The sequence below is a fragment of the Rhinoderma darwinii genome, chromosome 9 (genome assembly GCF_050947455.1).
Source record: "Rhinoderma darwinii isolate aRhiDar2 chromosome 9, aRhiDar2.hap1, whole genome shotgun sequence".
NCBI lineage: Eukaryota > Metazoa > Chordata > Amphibia > Anura > Rhinodermatidae > Rhinoderma > Rhinoderma darwinii.
The window spans coordinates 69,542,393-69,559,390 of record NC_134695.1 but is presented as its reverse complement, the minus strand read 5'-3'; the positions used below and the strand labels follow the sequence as shown (position 1 = coordinate 69,559,390).

Genomic DNA, 16,998 nt, shown 5'->3' with positions numbered 1-16,998 from the left:
TATCCTGTACTGATCCGGAGTTACATCCTGTATTATACTCCAGAGCTGCACTCACTATTCTGCTGGTGGAGTCACTGTGTACATACATTACATTACTTATCCTGTACTGATCCTGAGTTACATCCTGTATTATACTCCAGAGCTGCACTCACTATTCTGCTGGTGGAGTCACTGTGTATATACATGACATTACTTATCCTGTACTGATCCTGAGTTACATCCTGTATTATACTTCAGAGCTGCACTCACTATTCTGCTGGTGGAGTTACTGTGTACATACATGACATTTCTTATCCTGTACTGATCCGGAGTTACATCCTGTATTATACTTCAGAGCTGCACTCACTATTCTGCTGGTGGAGTCACTGTGGATATACATTACATTACTTATCCTGTACTGATCCCGAGTTACATGCTGTATTATACTCCAGCCTGCACTCTCTATTTTGCCGGTGGAGTCACTGTGTACATACATGACATTACTTATCCTGTACTGATCCAGAGTTACATGCTCTATTATACTCCAGAGCAGAACTCACTATTCTGCTGGTGGAGTCACTGTGTACATACATTACATTACTTATCCTGTACTGATCCGGAGTTACATCCTGTATTATACTCCAGAGCTGCACTCCCTATTCTGCTGGTGGAGTCACTGTGTACATATATTACTTATCCTGTACTGTTCCTGAGTTACATCCTGTATTATACTCCAGAGCTGCACTCGCTATTCTGCTGGTGGAGTCACTGTGTACATACATTACATTACTTATCCTGTACTGATCCGGAGTTACATCCTGTATTATACTCCAGAGCTGCACTCACTATACTGCTGGTGGAGTCACTATGTACATACATGACATTACTTATCCTGTACTGATCCAGAGTTACATGCTCCATTATACTCCAGAGCAGAACTCACTATTCTGCTGGTGGAGTCACTGTGTACATACATGACATTACTTATCCTGTACTGATCCGGAGTTATATCCTGTATTATACTCCAGAGCTGCACTCACTATTCTGCTGGTGGAGTCACTGTGTACATACATTACATTACTTATCCTGTACTGAACCCGAGTTACATGCTGTATTCTACTCCAGAGCTGCACTCTCTATTCTGCTGGTGGAGTCACTGTGTACATACATGACATTACTTATCCTGTACTGATCCTGAGTTACATGCTGTATTATACTCCAGAGCTGCACTCTCTATTCTGCCGGTGGAGTCACTGTGTACATACATGACATTACTTATCCTGTACTGATCCAGAGTTACATGCTCTATTATACTCCAGAGCAGAACTCACTATTCTGCTGGTGGAGTCACTGTGTACATACATTACATTACTTATCCTGTACTGATCCGGAGTTACATCCTGTATTATACTCCAGAGCTGCATTCACCATGCTGCAAGCTACAGAGATTAAATCTCCCAGCATTCCCTGCTTGTTTAGTGTCTGCACAGAACTTGCACTGGTGATTTACATTGTAGGAAATGTGTTTACACCAGGCATTGTACAGTTATCTGATGTAAGTAAAACTAACTGCACTAACTAAATTTCTCAGGCTTTGTCTGGTATTGCAGCTCAGCCCCATTTTTATTTAAGTTGCTTAAAATGAGGTTACAAAGATGGCATGCTTCAAAAAACCTAGGAAAGCTGCCGGCGCGTGCACAATCCCGCTGGTTATCGCAGTACTGGAAACGCTGTGTTATATGGCGCACATTGAAATACATGTACATGATTCTGATGAGTCCTCCAGAACAGTATCCACTCTTTGCAATGGCTCTCCACTCTGGCTAATAGTGTGTGTGTGGGGGGGGGGGGGGGGGGGGGGTCCTGAGTGGGAACACTTACTCCCCATGACGTCTAATAAGACATATGGACAGACGATCTTCAGAAAAGTAGAATGTATCAGGAGGATTCCTTGGTTTGGATAGCCCTTGTTCACATGTTGATCCCCCCAGAGTCCAGCTGAATCCGCCATTATGATTGGGGCAATGTAAAAAGGGCAGCAAGCTTGGTAGAGTTCCCATTGAAATCAAGGTGCATCTTAAAATAAGGGATCCCCTTTATTATGTGAGTGTGCCCTTATGGGAAATATAACAAGGGGTTGTCTGTAACACCGTCCCCTCCGGGAACCTGCATTTACTGCTATCCATGGTGCTGAAACCACATCAGGATCGCGGACAGCTCCTACTATAGGGACTTCTTATAGGGTGTCTGGGCACATTATATAACTTCACTCCTTTATTATAAATCCGTGTTGATTCATGAGGATCCTGGGGTCTTCACCACTGTTCAGTTTATCTTGAATCCCAAGACGTTTGCTTACTTTGAGTAATCCCTTTTTGGTTGGAAGGTTCCCAATATAAATTGATCACAGGGGGTCCTGCTGCTGCGACCGCTAGAGATCAGCTGTGATCTGTGGGGGAACCCAGCAGCAAGTATTCAATTCCCTGCAGCGCCACCACAGGGGAAATAAAGCATTACACAGTTAGCCATTGAAATCCATGGGCCGTCCATGTAATACTTGGACATGATGGGTCCTCCAGAGGGAGAGATGCTTTTTGCAGTGTAGAGCAGCTGCAGGACTATTGGTTTTGAACATTTACATTGACCCCCCCCCCCCCACCATTGGGTCTATGTAACCAAAAATTATCGGTATTGATCAATTGAATAATTTAAACATTTTATGGGACATATGATTACATTTTGTGGTTGTGTCGCGTGTTTACCAATCTGGTGCGTGAAATCCTTGGTGCCGTTACTATTGATCATATTTTTATGGGACACTCGGGTCACTATTTAATATACAGTAATTTTATTGACAGATGTAGCAGAGCCGACTTCATGATATCATATTCATTATCATATCACGTCGTGTTATCAGTGGTTTTACGTAGGACTGCAGGTAAATCTACTCGATTAGCTTAATTTAGGGGCTTATCACGATGCACATACAATGTAGCCGCCAAAGAGTTAAATGCCAAATCCAACTCTGCTACATCTACAGTATAAATACATTGTAAACTATTAGGTGTAGCATCTCTGAATGGCTTTATATACGGGCAACTCCAAATCCTTCCAAAATCTACTTCATGGGTGCCGAGCTGGGTGCATTGAGATTTCTGATCACGCGTACCACCGCATATCACGATCTTATCTCCTCTCTGCCCCCTCCCCGCCTGGATTCATTTAAAAGAAAGCTGGGGGTCCGCCCTGCCATCTATAAATAGATCTAAGACTTTATATCTCCCAGAAATAATTCACAATCTACGCATTCCAGCCCTGCAGAAGGGGGCAACTCATTGCCACTGCTTTTTTTTTTTTTTTACCTGGGGTGTAGCCAGAGGGGGCCTGTGGGCCAAGGAAGGGGGGGGGGGCTGCCAATGAGCCACTCTGCCATCTACATAGCTAGGGCAGCTAACTGAATATTTTCTCTGGGTGAAGGAAACCCTTCCACTGTTTACCCAGCGTAGCCCCTATTTATGAATGTGCAAATTATTAATGACTTGGGCTTTGAGTTTCTGTCAATGAACCTGGGGGAGGGGGATACACAAGAATGAAGAAGTTGATAGAAACCATGATGACTTTTGTCTGTTAACTTCATGAGGTTTTCTTTTTTTTTTTTTTAGGTAGGGGACATTATGATGATACAGGGTGGGGGGGGGGGAGGTCTGCAGGACTTGCCTGGTGCAATAGTCTGCAGGTGTTAGGATGAGCAGTGGGCAATGCATAGGAGGCTTTACCTCAGATGAACCCACTAGTCTGGTGCAATACACTACACAAATCTTGCACAATCTGCCCCCAGCTATCAATTGATCAATATCTACTGAGCTTTGCTACAATGTATCATCCATCCCAAAAACAGAAACTGCAACAAAAGCTCCAAGTAGATGTTATTTATAGAACAGGAGAGGAGATGGGGAGAGAGGAGGGAGGGGAGAGCAGGGAGGAGAGAGGGGGATGTGCACCTTGAGGAACAGGGGGTGCAGGCTGCCGGGAAGAGGGGTGCAGTGTGTAGAAGGGGGGAGGCTGCTGTACACAGGGGGGTCTGGGGGGGTCGTGTTCAGGCTGGGGGCAGGGCAGGAGCAGGAGCAGCAGATCACACTCCAGTCCTGAGCACGATCCAGTCCGCATCTTCCTTCTCACTCCTGAATTAATTTGATACTATTTTTGAAAGTCAGTGTTTCTAAGGGAGACCTAATGACGCAATGACGTCAATGCAGGTCAATAGCACACTGGTGGAGGAGAGACAGCCCGAGCCAGGGGAGAGACAGCCAGAGACTGCTGCAAAGGTGCAATAGACGGGCACAGCAAGAATAATGCAGCAAACACACAGGAGACATAGCAATCACTATAGAGAGACCGCTCAGGAAGAGAGGAGTGAGCCCAGCAAGAAGAGACAGTCAAGAGAGCAGACTGAGCGCACAATGTGACAGGGAGGTAATGGAGAGCAGAGACAGACTGAGCTATAGGAGAGTCTATACACGACAGAGAGACAGCAGGCGATGGAGGAGACCTCTACTGTCACACAACGTATAATGGGAACTGCAGGAGCGACTGCCCATAGACAGGGGGCGCTATGACCTCCCACTGGTTCAGGCTAATTACATAGGTGCTACGGGATTTGGGGTCTTCAATTACTCTGCAACTACAACTCCCAGCATGCTATTATGGTTGGGACTGATAGTTGCACAAGCGCCAGATTTACTCTCTCTCTTCCTCTCTCTCGTAGCTATAGATGACTCCAGAGCACAACTCCCATTTACGTGGGTGTCATAAGGTGCTGGACGGTACTATAAATAGCTCTCTGATAATACTCTCCTAGGGGGCGCTGTCACTGACTTGTGAATCTGATGCGTCTCTAGTGAAGACACGTGTGTGTGTATGTATGTATGTATGTGTGTATGTGTATGTGTGTATGTGTGTATGTGTGTATGTGTGTGTGTATATATACACACACACTCATTATTACAACTCCACCTTTTCTTCTATGTTTACCCCATCACCCCCTCCCATGCTGCCAGTCTAGCAGCCCTCAGACTCTGCCAGCCCCCTTATTATCAGGTTCAGTGCAATCTTTACTTTTATCCCTGTGATTCTCCCTCCACTCCCGTGTGCACAGAAGTCCCCTAACCCCGCCTTCCTGCCTGTTAAAGCCCCTCTCCACAGCCCACCCTGCTCTCCACAGCCCACCCTGCTGCCACCACCACAAATCTCAGGGCGCCGACGCTACAAGGACGGACTGGCACAAAGTGCAGCAAGGTAAGGAGGCTGCAGGAGGGTCTCGTCTTGTGTCCTGTCTTGTCCTGCAAACTTGTGGCCAGCACTTCCCATTGCATGCAGTGCTTGTCTTACCATTGCCTGGCATGTGTAGGGCGCAGAGCTGGATTCCTGCCCCTCTCTCATGGTCGTGCCAGCTTCCAGCTGCTTCACTTTTTACAGACCACCCTCACCCTCACTATCTCTCCAGAGCCCCCCTGCTTATAATGTCATTGCACCCATTCATCTCCCCCTCCTCCAGATCCTCAGGTCCCACACTCCTAGGACTGGGCTGACTCTACAAGTGAACCCCAGCAGGGCACCTCTTTATCTTTGCCCTACTCTTAATAAATGCTCCTGGCCTGATCCCCCAGATCTTATGTAAGCTTCTTGTTGCATCCTAAATCCCATTCATTTACAAACAGAAATAGTCAGAGAAAATGTAACATTCCGTTTTAGGAAGCTCAATGCAAATACAGGCGTGATTTATCAACAGGTGTTCTGTGAATTTTCTCTTTAAAGGGGTAGGAGCTAGACAGACAAACATGGCTGCAATCTCCTTGTTAGCTGCAGTTACAGCATGCGGCCACTAGATGGCGTCTGTGTCTCTAAAAAAAACAACTGAGGAGTAGACGTCAAGTGTTCAATGCAGAGACTTTCTGCAAAACTATATGTGAGACATGAATCATGTAATAGATGTCCTGAGACCTGACAGAAGGGTCCAGTGAGCTACACATACATAGGAGGAGCAGTATGGAGCTGCAATGGATGGAATAATGCATGAAAATGACATATTTCTAGCCTCTTACACATATAGGACAAGTATTTTTAAAGGGACCCTGTTGTATATAAATCTGGGTTTAATAACAGAGCTCATGTTGAATTCTTTATTGGCAATATTTAATTTAAAACTTGGTCCCAAGGCGCTGATCTCCGGGTCTGGGGCACTAGCTGTCAATCATAGACGTAGGACGTGTGTCTTATCCATTTGAGTGCAATATATATATATAAGCAAACAAACACATACTGGGAAGGGGGATGGGAATTGACTGCAAAGAAGCTAAATCTTATGTCAAGGAATAACATTATAAGCAATTGCCTACTAAAGACTTCCTCCAGTGTGAGAGATTTGAGTAAGGCCTCATGCACACCAGTCTATTACCGCTCCATGGGATCATACTGCACCTCTAGATATGTCCTTGATTTCATACAGACATCCAGATTTTTCCTGGTTCATACAAATTCCTCCATGCTTCTAGCTGAGAATATCTCTGGATTAGGGTGTCGTAGAGAGGAACCCTACAGCGGCGCACTACAGCTCCCTGATACGGACTCTGTGTGCCGCTGTACAGCCTCTGTGCACCCAGCTCTGCCATGTGTATAAAGCCTATAGTAAGCAGAATACAGGCGCTATTTGTAGCAGCCTGTATTCTGTGTATGGAGGGGGCTGTTGTGATGGCTGCACATTGGAAGACCCCCCCCCCCCCCATTGCCTTCACCATTTACTGAATAAATGATTTTATTGCACCCACCGACCTCTATTACCCAAATGACTCCCCCTTGTAAAGGTAGAAATTTGAGTAATGGAAATATGTATTGGGAAATAGCTAATAAAGCAATTCCCTAATATACCGATTCACGTGCCCGGCCTGATCTTAGACTTATTACACGATCTTTTTCTATTCGTAGTGGCCACTCGATTCCTTGTCCATAAGTTTTGTCCCTGCGTGTGTTCTGTCTTGTCATAAAGTCGTACAGTCTGCGATGGATTAACGTTAGTAATGAGTCATGTGACACACGCAATGATCCTTTACCATTATCCATAAGGAGACCTAATGAGAATAAGGGCGAATTCACACGCGGAAGATTTTGTCAGCGAAATTTCTGTGCCTGAAAATGACTTCCATTCATCTGATGAGGTTGTTTCTGCAGGTAAATGGAACTGATTTTCAGTCGCGGAAATTTTTGCAACAAAATCTGCCGCCTGTGAATCCGCCCTACTATAAAATGTCCGGCCTGTAGAAGCGCCTCGTGGTCGTCTAAATCTCGAAGCTGACGGTCTGAAGTTTGTGGAGCTCCAAGTTGACTTCTAATATCCAGTCACGAAGAACATTATTCCTAAGGCCGTGTTCACACATCCGATGTCTTTACCACTTCTATGCAGGTATCTCCACTGTTCTCACGATGAAATATAATGAGTCATGTGACACATGTGATATCCCGTTCTGTTATAATCCACCTCTCATCGAATATATGATCTATCTGACCCATCTGTAGGAAAACTCAATATCACACAGAGTAAATGTCAATTTCTTCCTATATCTTTAGGCTGGGTTCACACGTGGCGGAATTTCACTTAAATTCCGCTGCGGACACTCCGCAGCGTTAATCCGCAGCGGAGCCGTTTCTGCATTGACTTCCACTTTTATTTAGAAGTGTTCGTTTAGACGATGCGTAACATTCTGCTGCGGAGCATAGGCTGCGGAGCGGAATTTGGTGTCCGCAGCATGCTCTGTCTGTTGCGGACCAGTGGCGGACTGGTTGCGGACTCATGGCAGAATTTCTCCATTGACTTCAATGGAGATTCTAAGTTCCGCAATGAAGTCCGCAGCTGTCATGCACATGTTATATGTGCTGCGGATGCGTCTTGCTTTTTTGCCATGACATTTCTTCATTCTGGCTGGACCTATGTATTTCTAGGTCTACAGCCAGACTGAGGAAGTCAATGGGGCTCCCGTAATGACGGGAGCGTTGCTAGGAGACGTCTGTAAATAGTCACTGTCCAGGGTGCTGAAAGAGTTAAGCGATCGGCAGTAACTGTTTCTGCACCCTGGACAGTGACTACCGATCACAATATACAGCAACCTGTAAAAAAATAGAAGTTCATACTTACCGAGAACTCCCTGCTTCTGTCTCCAGTCCAGCCTCCCAGGATGACGTTTCAGTCTAAGTGACGGCTGCAGCCAATCACAGGCCAAGCACAGGCTGCAGCCAAGCACAGGCTGCAGCGGTCACATGGACTGGCGCGTCATCCAGGGAGGTCGGGCTGGATGCCGAAAGAGGGACGCGTCACCAAGACAACGGCCGGTAAGTATGAAATTCGTTTACTTTCACTAGGGAAAGTGCTGTCCCTTCTCTCTATCCTGCACTGATAGGGAGAAGGGAAGTACTTTTACCGCAGTCCGCAGCAGCTAGTCCGCATCAATTTACTGCACATTTTGTGCAGATCCGCAGCAGAATCTGCAACGCAGATTCTGTGCGGCATTGATGCGGACAGTTGCGGAGGAAATCCGCCACGTGTGGTCATGCCCTTATAGTGGTCAGAGCTCCAAATCAGCTGCATAGACGTAGAGGTTAATGATAAAATTCTGTCTACCTGCATCCACCACTAGGGGAAGCTCAGTATTATCTTCATATGCAGTGAGCACCCCCTAGTGGTGGCTGCAGGTAAACAGAATTTTATCATTAAGGATTTTATCATGACAATTTTCGACCTAGAAATGAGACTCTTTAACATTGACGCAATGTCTGCCCTTCCTCCCTCTGACCAAGTGAACCATTTATATAAAAAAAAAATGCACTCCTCCTAAGATCCATGCTACAGAGCTGAGAAGCGGTGGCCATCTCCCCACCCCCGAGTTAGTAATCTGTGTTATCAGCTCATCTTCTCTACACTGACTGGCGCCGCAAGAGTGCAGGTATTGTGAAGTAGAGAAAAGAAGTATTTACACACCCATATGGAGTTATTTATCCAAGCAAATAATTTATTTATTTGTAGCCAGTGACAGTGCGACGTTTCGGTCAAAACCTTGACCTTCCTCAGGCACTTTAGTCAATGCTGGTCCTGGGTGGCTGGCGCTGTAACATTGGCGGGTAGCCGCTGTGTGAGGCGCACTGCACTGTCACTGGCTACAAATAAATAAATTATTTGCTTGGATAAATAACTCCATATTGGTGTGCATAGTACTTCTTTTCTCTACTGGATCGGGTTGGGCCCCTACTCATGCACCCACACCATTACCTAGCGCTATCCGAACCTTGTAACTAAGGCATTGTGAAGTGTCACCCCCTGGTGGCAGCACCTGTCACTAGACAGCCACCAAGTCCAAATCAGGGGCTGCCCAGCAAGCACAGTGACTGCAGAAGTTATTCATAAGGGAGTCTCGAGGACTCAGAGATCTATAATTAATTGTAAATAAAGCTGAATCACGTGTAATTAAAAGTTCTGCAACTGTCTAATATACTTTGTGTTTCAATTACTCATCATTTTCAAGATCTCTGTTTGCTGTCAGTAAATAGGAAAATTCTTCTTTACACCCAGAGGCAAAAAACCTGTACAGACCTAAGGCTGGATTCACACGAGCACATTACGTCCGTAATGGACGGAACATATTTCGGCCGCAAGTCCCGGACCGAACACACTGCAGGGAGCCGGGCTCCTAGCATCATAGTTATGTACGACGCTAGGAGTCCCTGCCTCTCCGTGGAACTACTGTCCCGTACTGAAAACATGATTACAGTACGGGACAGTTGTCCTGCAGAGAGGCAGGGACTCCTAGCATCGTACATAACTATGATGCTAGGAGCCCGGCTCCCTGCAGTGTGTTCGGTCCGGGACTTGCGGCCGAAATACGTTCCGTCCATTACGAACCGAAGATGCTCGTGTGAATCCAGCCTAATACTTCTTAGAGCTGAGAGTTTGCTATAATTGTATCCAGTCTATCAGTACAGACAATCCTCTGTGAGCTAAACACATCAGCAGCACAAAACTCTCTCCTCTCCGAATAGTTTGTTACACTGTATCAGTGCAGGTAAAATGTATCAGATTGGAGTCTAGACTTTTTAGCTCACAGAGGATGGTCTAGACTGGATACAATTGAAACAAACTCTCAGCTGTGATATTTTTTAGGTTTTGTGGTCTGACTTCTCCTGCTCGTGGATATATTCAGTTCTGATAACATTATTCCAAGGAATGACTATTCATGCAATTCTCTTACATTACATTTTCTCCAAGCTGTTGTCACGCTCTTCGCTAGGAGTATTGCTGTTTTTCTTCGTTACTCATTATTGGTAAGACCAGAGACTATCAATAGGCCTTGCAAATAGGGCAAATGGATAATTCCTAACGACATAGGAGCGTCTCAGCTGCCCAAGAACCTCTCGGCAAGCAGCGCCATCAATCACCGTTCTGCTTTCTCTTTCCATAGGTTTATAGCTTAGTCTGTTGAAACTTTCATCCAGGTAAGACAGATTCACTGTGATGTCCCTCGAGGTTGGATATTAACCCAGTGCTGTTCTACAGAGGGCCAGTAGGTGGGGCCATTAACAAAGCAAAACCGTTCTAGTGGAGGACCGCCAATACCAAGAGTTGGGTCAGCAATAAATATTCCTTATAGAATTGGACAATTATATATAAAAAAGGAATCGTTACATTTATTTATTTCCATCATTTCTCAGATGATTGCTTCCGCTAAGGTGGGGAGGAAGTAAGAGAGAAAACCTCACCTTCTCTCGTAGCCTAGGCCTCCATAGTGACTTTTGGTCGCCGACTAGTTCCAGTAAAATGGCATTTTGACAACTCATATGCCACCTCAATGTTTACCTATTGGTGAGAAAGTTGCATAACAATGTAGAGTCGTATTCATGCTGCGATTTTACCGCAACTCGCCATAGGCCTTATTCACATGGGTGCTGCTCATCTCGGACGTGAAAAATGGCAGCTTTACACGTCCGAGGTGCATCCGTGCTCATCGCTGCGGGACGCGATATCACGCATCCCCCATAGCCTAGAGGAGGGATGCGTGAAGCGTGAAGCGCGAAAAAATTGGACATGTCCTATTTTCTCACGGACCCTTAACACGGTCCGTTGAAACAATGGCCGCGTGAACGGCCACATTGAATTACATAGGTCGTGTGACAGCCGTTGTTTTGACGGCCGTCGCACGGACGTATAACACGTTTGTGTGAATAAGGCCTTAAAGGGTTCTCCGGGACATGAGATGGGTCATCAATGTTTGATCGGTGGGGGTCCGTAACCCGTACCAGGGGGTTCATACAGGTGACTGTGCAGCTCAGTCCCATTCAGTTGCTCTACCTGTGTAGACTGTTGATCCTCCCCCAAAAATTTTTAAGGTCTATGTAAAACATTTGAAGCAGCTTTTTTTTAAAATGTATTGTATAAGTTTGTCATTTAAAAAACATTTCTAATACATTTACACTAATTAAAATGTTGTTTTGTTTTTGCTCTGCAGCTCCTATGTATCCACTATACATAGAAGCTGCATAACGCCAAGCCTGATAGCGGCTCCTGTGTCCCTCTAAGGCAAAATTCACACAACCGTGTGCGTTTTGCGCACGCAAAAAACGCAGCGTTTTTGCGCCTTGCAGTTCCGTGTGTTATAAGTGTTTGGTGCGTGGCTGCGTGATTTTCACGCATATGGCTTCGTTATGATACTCTGTTTTTATGTTTAGAAACAGAAATGAAGGAGGTGGTTTTATTTTTGCCTTCATCTCTTCAACAAGTGTTGCGCGAATCACGCGCAGCACACGGAAGTGCGTCCGTGTGCCGCGTGTGATTTTCACGCACCCATTGACTTCAATGGGTGCGTGATGTGCGAAAAAAACTCAAATATAGGACATGCTGTGAGTTTTACGCAGCCGACACCCGCTGCGTGAAAATCAAAGACTGTCTGAACAGCCCCTTTGCCTAACATAGGACCGTGCGACGAGCGTGATTTTCATGCGCGTATCACGGACGTGAACTATACTCTAGTAAATAAGGCCTAACACGATCTGAGTTGACCGGTGTATCCGGTTTACTACGATGTAAGCAGCTTCTATGTATAGTCGATACATAGAAGCTGCAGCGCTAAAGCTAAATACAAATTTTAATAAATGCCTATTAGAAGAATGTTTAAAATGACAAAACACAGACTACCCCACGTATAGTTCGGCAGCGCAATACTAGGCTGTAACTAGACATGGCATTAGACTTCTCTGCACTATAACATGCAATGACCGCACAGTCTATGGATATGATCCCATATTGTAGAATATAATCTAAGGCTGCAGAGGTTTAACTTGAAGCTTCTGAGTCCCAACATAAAGTTTGTAATCCCCCCCCCCCTTCCACACGCAATTCTTGCTTGCCATTTATAGTCCTCTTATATGGCAGATGATCTTTTGGGGCCCCCATGCATTAGGGCCTGGGTGCAACTGCAACCTCAGCACCTTACACCATTGCACAGTTTATATTATTATCATTATTGGTTTCTACCATCAACCATCTTGGTCCACTCTTAACTGGGCACCCGTCTGAAAATAAATGGTTGCATGTACAAAATGTGTCTGAAAAATAATCTACTGGTCATATACAAAGTGCAATATTGTTCTTGCATAGTAAACAGGCAGCAACTACATGACAATGACATCATGTGCTCAGCAAATGGATTGTTGTGATGTCATCATACAGCCACATGAATCAAATCATAGCCTGAGGTCTTATTCACACGAACGTGTTTAACGTCCGTGATCGCACAGACCTATGTTAGTCAATGGGGCCGTTCAGACAGTCCGTGATTTTCACGCAGCGTGTGTCCGCTGCGTGAAACTCACGACATGTCCTATACTTGGGCGTTTTTCGCGTATCACGCACCCATTGAAGTCAATGGGTGCGTGAAAACCGCGCACGGCACATGGACGCACTTCCGTGTGATGCGCGATACAGTAGATAAAGAAATTAAGGAAAAAATAAAAGCACTTCCTTCATTTCTTTTTCTAAACATCAAAACCGCGTGTCATAAGGCTGGCATATGCGTGAAAATCACGCAGCAAACACATATGACACACGGAACTGCAACGCGCAAAAAACGCAGCATTTTTTGCGCGTGCAAAACGCACACGTTCGTGTGAATAAGGCTTTAAAGAGACGCTAAAACGAAAATTGGTAATAGGTGTAACGGTTCAATCAGTCATTAGCCAAAACATCCATTCTGACTGATGAAAACCTGTCGCATTGGTTAGTATATATATATTGGACATGCTTTAAAGCTTCTCTTGGTCAGTAGTTGTTAAAGGGGGTGACGTAAAATTGACGGTCTAATACTGAGCACGGCCGCTATGACTGTGACGGAGTTGTGCAGTATGAAGCTGTGTAAACAATGAATGGAGCTCTGTGGCCCCAAACAGCTTATCAGCAGGGGGTGCCGAGAGTCGGACCCCCACCGATCAGATATTGATAGCCTATCCTGAGGATAGCTAATCAATTGTACGTGACCGGAAAAAAAACTTTAAAAAAAGATTTGACTGCTCATGTAATCAACGGTCGCCTTAAAGGGGGTCTCCGGGACTATGACATTGATGGCTTATCCTTAGGCATCTATGTTTGATTGGTGGGGATCTGACCTCCAGGAACCCTGACGATCATTGACCTGATCTTAAGGATGTGCCATCAATGTTGTAGTCCCGAATAATCCCATAAAACCTAAAGTCTGTATTCACAGCAAATATAAGTAATATAATCTATTGCTCCCTGTTATTAGTCATTTCAGGCTGGGGAGAGGCTGACTGTAGGGTTCTTTAATGGGATGACTGAAGAAGTCCTGAACAATCTCTGCCATCCCATGATCACTAGATTATCTTCCATATCCTCAGTGCTGGGAACCTCCAGGAACAATGAAATCCATAGGTGTGACTGATATTAGCAGTTCCTATGTTTAATTTTAGGTTCAGTGGTTGAACCTAAAGTTGTGCTGTTCCTCTGTTATTCCTCCTAAAAATGAATGTATAAATTGACAGCTGGGTGTTATCAGTTGGGGGTGTGTCCCTACACTGACACTGTCCAATCAATGCTGACATAGTGAGACTATGTAGGGACACGCCTTTTTGACAAGCAGAATGGTTACACCCAGTTAATTTATTCATATATTTTTTTAGGAGGAATAACAGAGGAATGGCTCAATGCAGAGTTCTAAGAAAATATGTTCCAGAATTGTTATTTCATGGGGGAATACAAGTATTTACATGTCAGGAGAGGTCACTGATCCTCATTAGGCTTCTTTGACATTCAGTTTTTTTGCAGAATTTTGCACACGGCCACGGACAGTCACCCACATTTGCGGACCGTGCTCCCATTATAAAGTATTGGCACACCGTTCATAAAATAACAACATAGGACATATCCTTTTTTTTTTACGGAAACTTTCTACGGCCCGGACACCTTTCCGTAAATCTACAAGAAGTTGTCCATCGGCCATAGAAATGAATGGGTCCGTAATTAGGGATAAAATCTACAGTCGTGTGCATGGTGCCTAATTATGTAAAAATCAACAAGTATTATTCGTGGCTTTTTTTTCTTGAAAATAGTGTGTATTAGTATCTGTGTTTTTATGCGGCTTTCTCACTTTGCCAATCATGAGTTATTCATAAAAACGGCTCAAGAAACGGCATAAAAAAACACAAGAAAAAAAAGGGAGGTGTATGGGACAAAAATGCCTCTCACTGGCTGAAAAAAACATCAAACCAACCGCCTTAGGCCTTATTCACACGAACGTGTCCGTTTTGCCCGGGTAAAAAACAGCGCTTTTCCTGCGTTGCAGTTCCGTGTGACATCCATGTACGGTGCGCATCTGCATTTTTTACGTGCGTATGTCATCCGTATCTTGCGCGTTTTTTACGTCAGCAAATAAACTGAAGGAGGTGTTTTACTTTTTTTCATCATTTCTTTAGCAACTGTTGTGTGAATCACGGACAGCACACGGATGTGCGTCCGTGTTCTGTCCTTGATTTTCACGCGCCCATTGACTTCAATGGGTGCGTGAGGCGCAAAAAACGCACAAGTATAGGACATGCAGTGAGTTTCACGCAGCGGACACACGCTGCGTGAAAAACACAATGTCTGAATGGCCCCATTGAATTGCATAGGTCCGTGTGACGTCCGTTGTTTTAACGCGTGTAACACGGAGGTGAAATACGCTTGTGTGAATAAGACCTTACTGCGATCTAAAAAAAAAAAAAACACCACTGACCTAATAACAAAAGGAAAAAAAAAGGCACCTAAAAGACCGCACTTTTGTAGTATTTCCCTATTGATTTCTAGCTAACATCTGGCCGCAGAGTTTTTTGCTAAAGAAAAACGCCACAAAGCACGTGGCGTTTTAAATAAAACAAACCGCTGTGTGTGAATCCACCCTTTATAACGGGGCGCTTTCCTGCATTATAATCTCCTGCTTATTCTCCCTAACATTGAGTCACTGCTTTTGCTGCCTGTGTGCCCCCCATTATAGACACAGCCCTGAGTGCCCCCACATCCATTACCCAGCAGCTGCCTCTGACATTGCCTGGTGTGTAGTCATTGCGTATGTCTGATCTTGGAGCACAGAATGTTTGTTTGTGTTTGGGAAGGAGAAGGGAGATGCCATGTTCACAGTCTGGGAATCTGTGCTGATTGCGTGGGAGTCTGAGCGCAGTGCGTGGGCGCAGGAGGCAGCGCCACAGTCTCTGTTATTTGCGTCACCCCGGGAGACCAGGCTGTTTTCCTTACAAATCTAATGGATGAAGCGCAGATCTTGGCTCAGACATTGCAGATGCTCCTTATATTCCCCCCTCCCCTATATAGCACGACATTCTATCCATCCACAAACACTGGATCCCTATGCATAGGGATTCTCTCCATCCAGAGCCATTTTGAGCTCCGCTTCATCCCTCTCCCTTGCAGCCTGATCCTCTGAAGAGGGGACTCTGAATGTGACGTAAATAGTTGGAACTGACGCAGCTTCCAGAGGGGGAAGCAGGTTGGATGCAGGCAGCCTGCAATGTGCACTGGTTCATTTCCCCCCACCCTCCCACCATCACACCCTGTATCCCTTGTGTAGTGGATTACTGGGACATCCCCTCCCAAAATACCACAACTCACCCACCAGAAACCAAGATCCATTTATAGAACCTCTCAGCTCCAAATATAAATACTGGGGAGGGAAAATACATTCACACACACATTGCCGAGAGAGGGGATCTCAGGACAGAGGCTGCCAGGTCCTCTATACACTGCACGGTCCTGGGAAAGGGTTAATAATACCCGCTAAATAAACAATTCTAGATTAAAAAAAACACCCAAGAATACTGCTGCCTGCAAAGGGCAGAACAGGAGGAGGCTATAGAGACAGCAGAGGTAGGAACAGGGCAGAGCCACCGCCACTCATCGATGGGGTTAAATCAAATATAATATTGCAACAATGTATCAACTGCATAGAAGGGGGGATCATAGATCGTAGATGGATGTGGGCTCCAATGAGATGGCACCTCCGTCTATGTGAGTGGGTGCTGTGTTTGTGTGTGTGGATTTTTTTTTTTTTTTAGGCTAAAAATAGCATCAGGGTTTTGATTGTGCGCCAGAAATAGACTGAGGGTTTCACTGGTATAAAAAGCCGGCGCAGGCACCAGAGCCCTTACATCAGCGCTGCCTTTATTTTACATTTTAGATTTATTTTTAGCCTTGATATTAATTGTCGGATTTTCCCTCTTTTTTCCCTCTCTCGCTCCCTTTCTCTCTCTGTCTCTCTCACACACTGTCAGTCTCTTTCTCTCTGTATACACAGGATTCCCAGACACGGTAAGTAATGTAAATGCTTTGCTGTAGACACCTTGACGTATATATATGTTCTGTCTATCTAGAGCTTTACTATGAATATGTTGCATTTTCTGATTTTTGCATTGATGATGATGATGATT

The 16,998-nt window shown here is 45.1% G+C and overlaps 1 long non-coding RNA gene across 1 annotated transcript in view; it reads right to left on the bottom strand.

Moving 5' to 3' along the window:
• The window catches only part of LOC142660951 (uncharacterized), a 33,643-nt gene that overhangs the window by 13,572 nt on the left and 3,073 nt on the right, over positions 1–16,998 (bottom strand). The window lies entirely within an intron of this gene.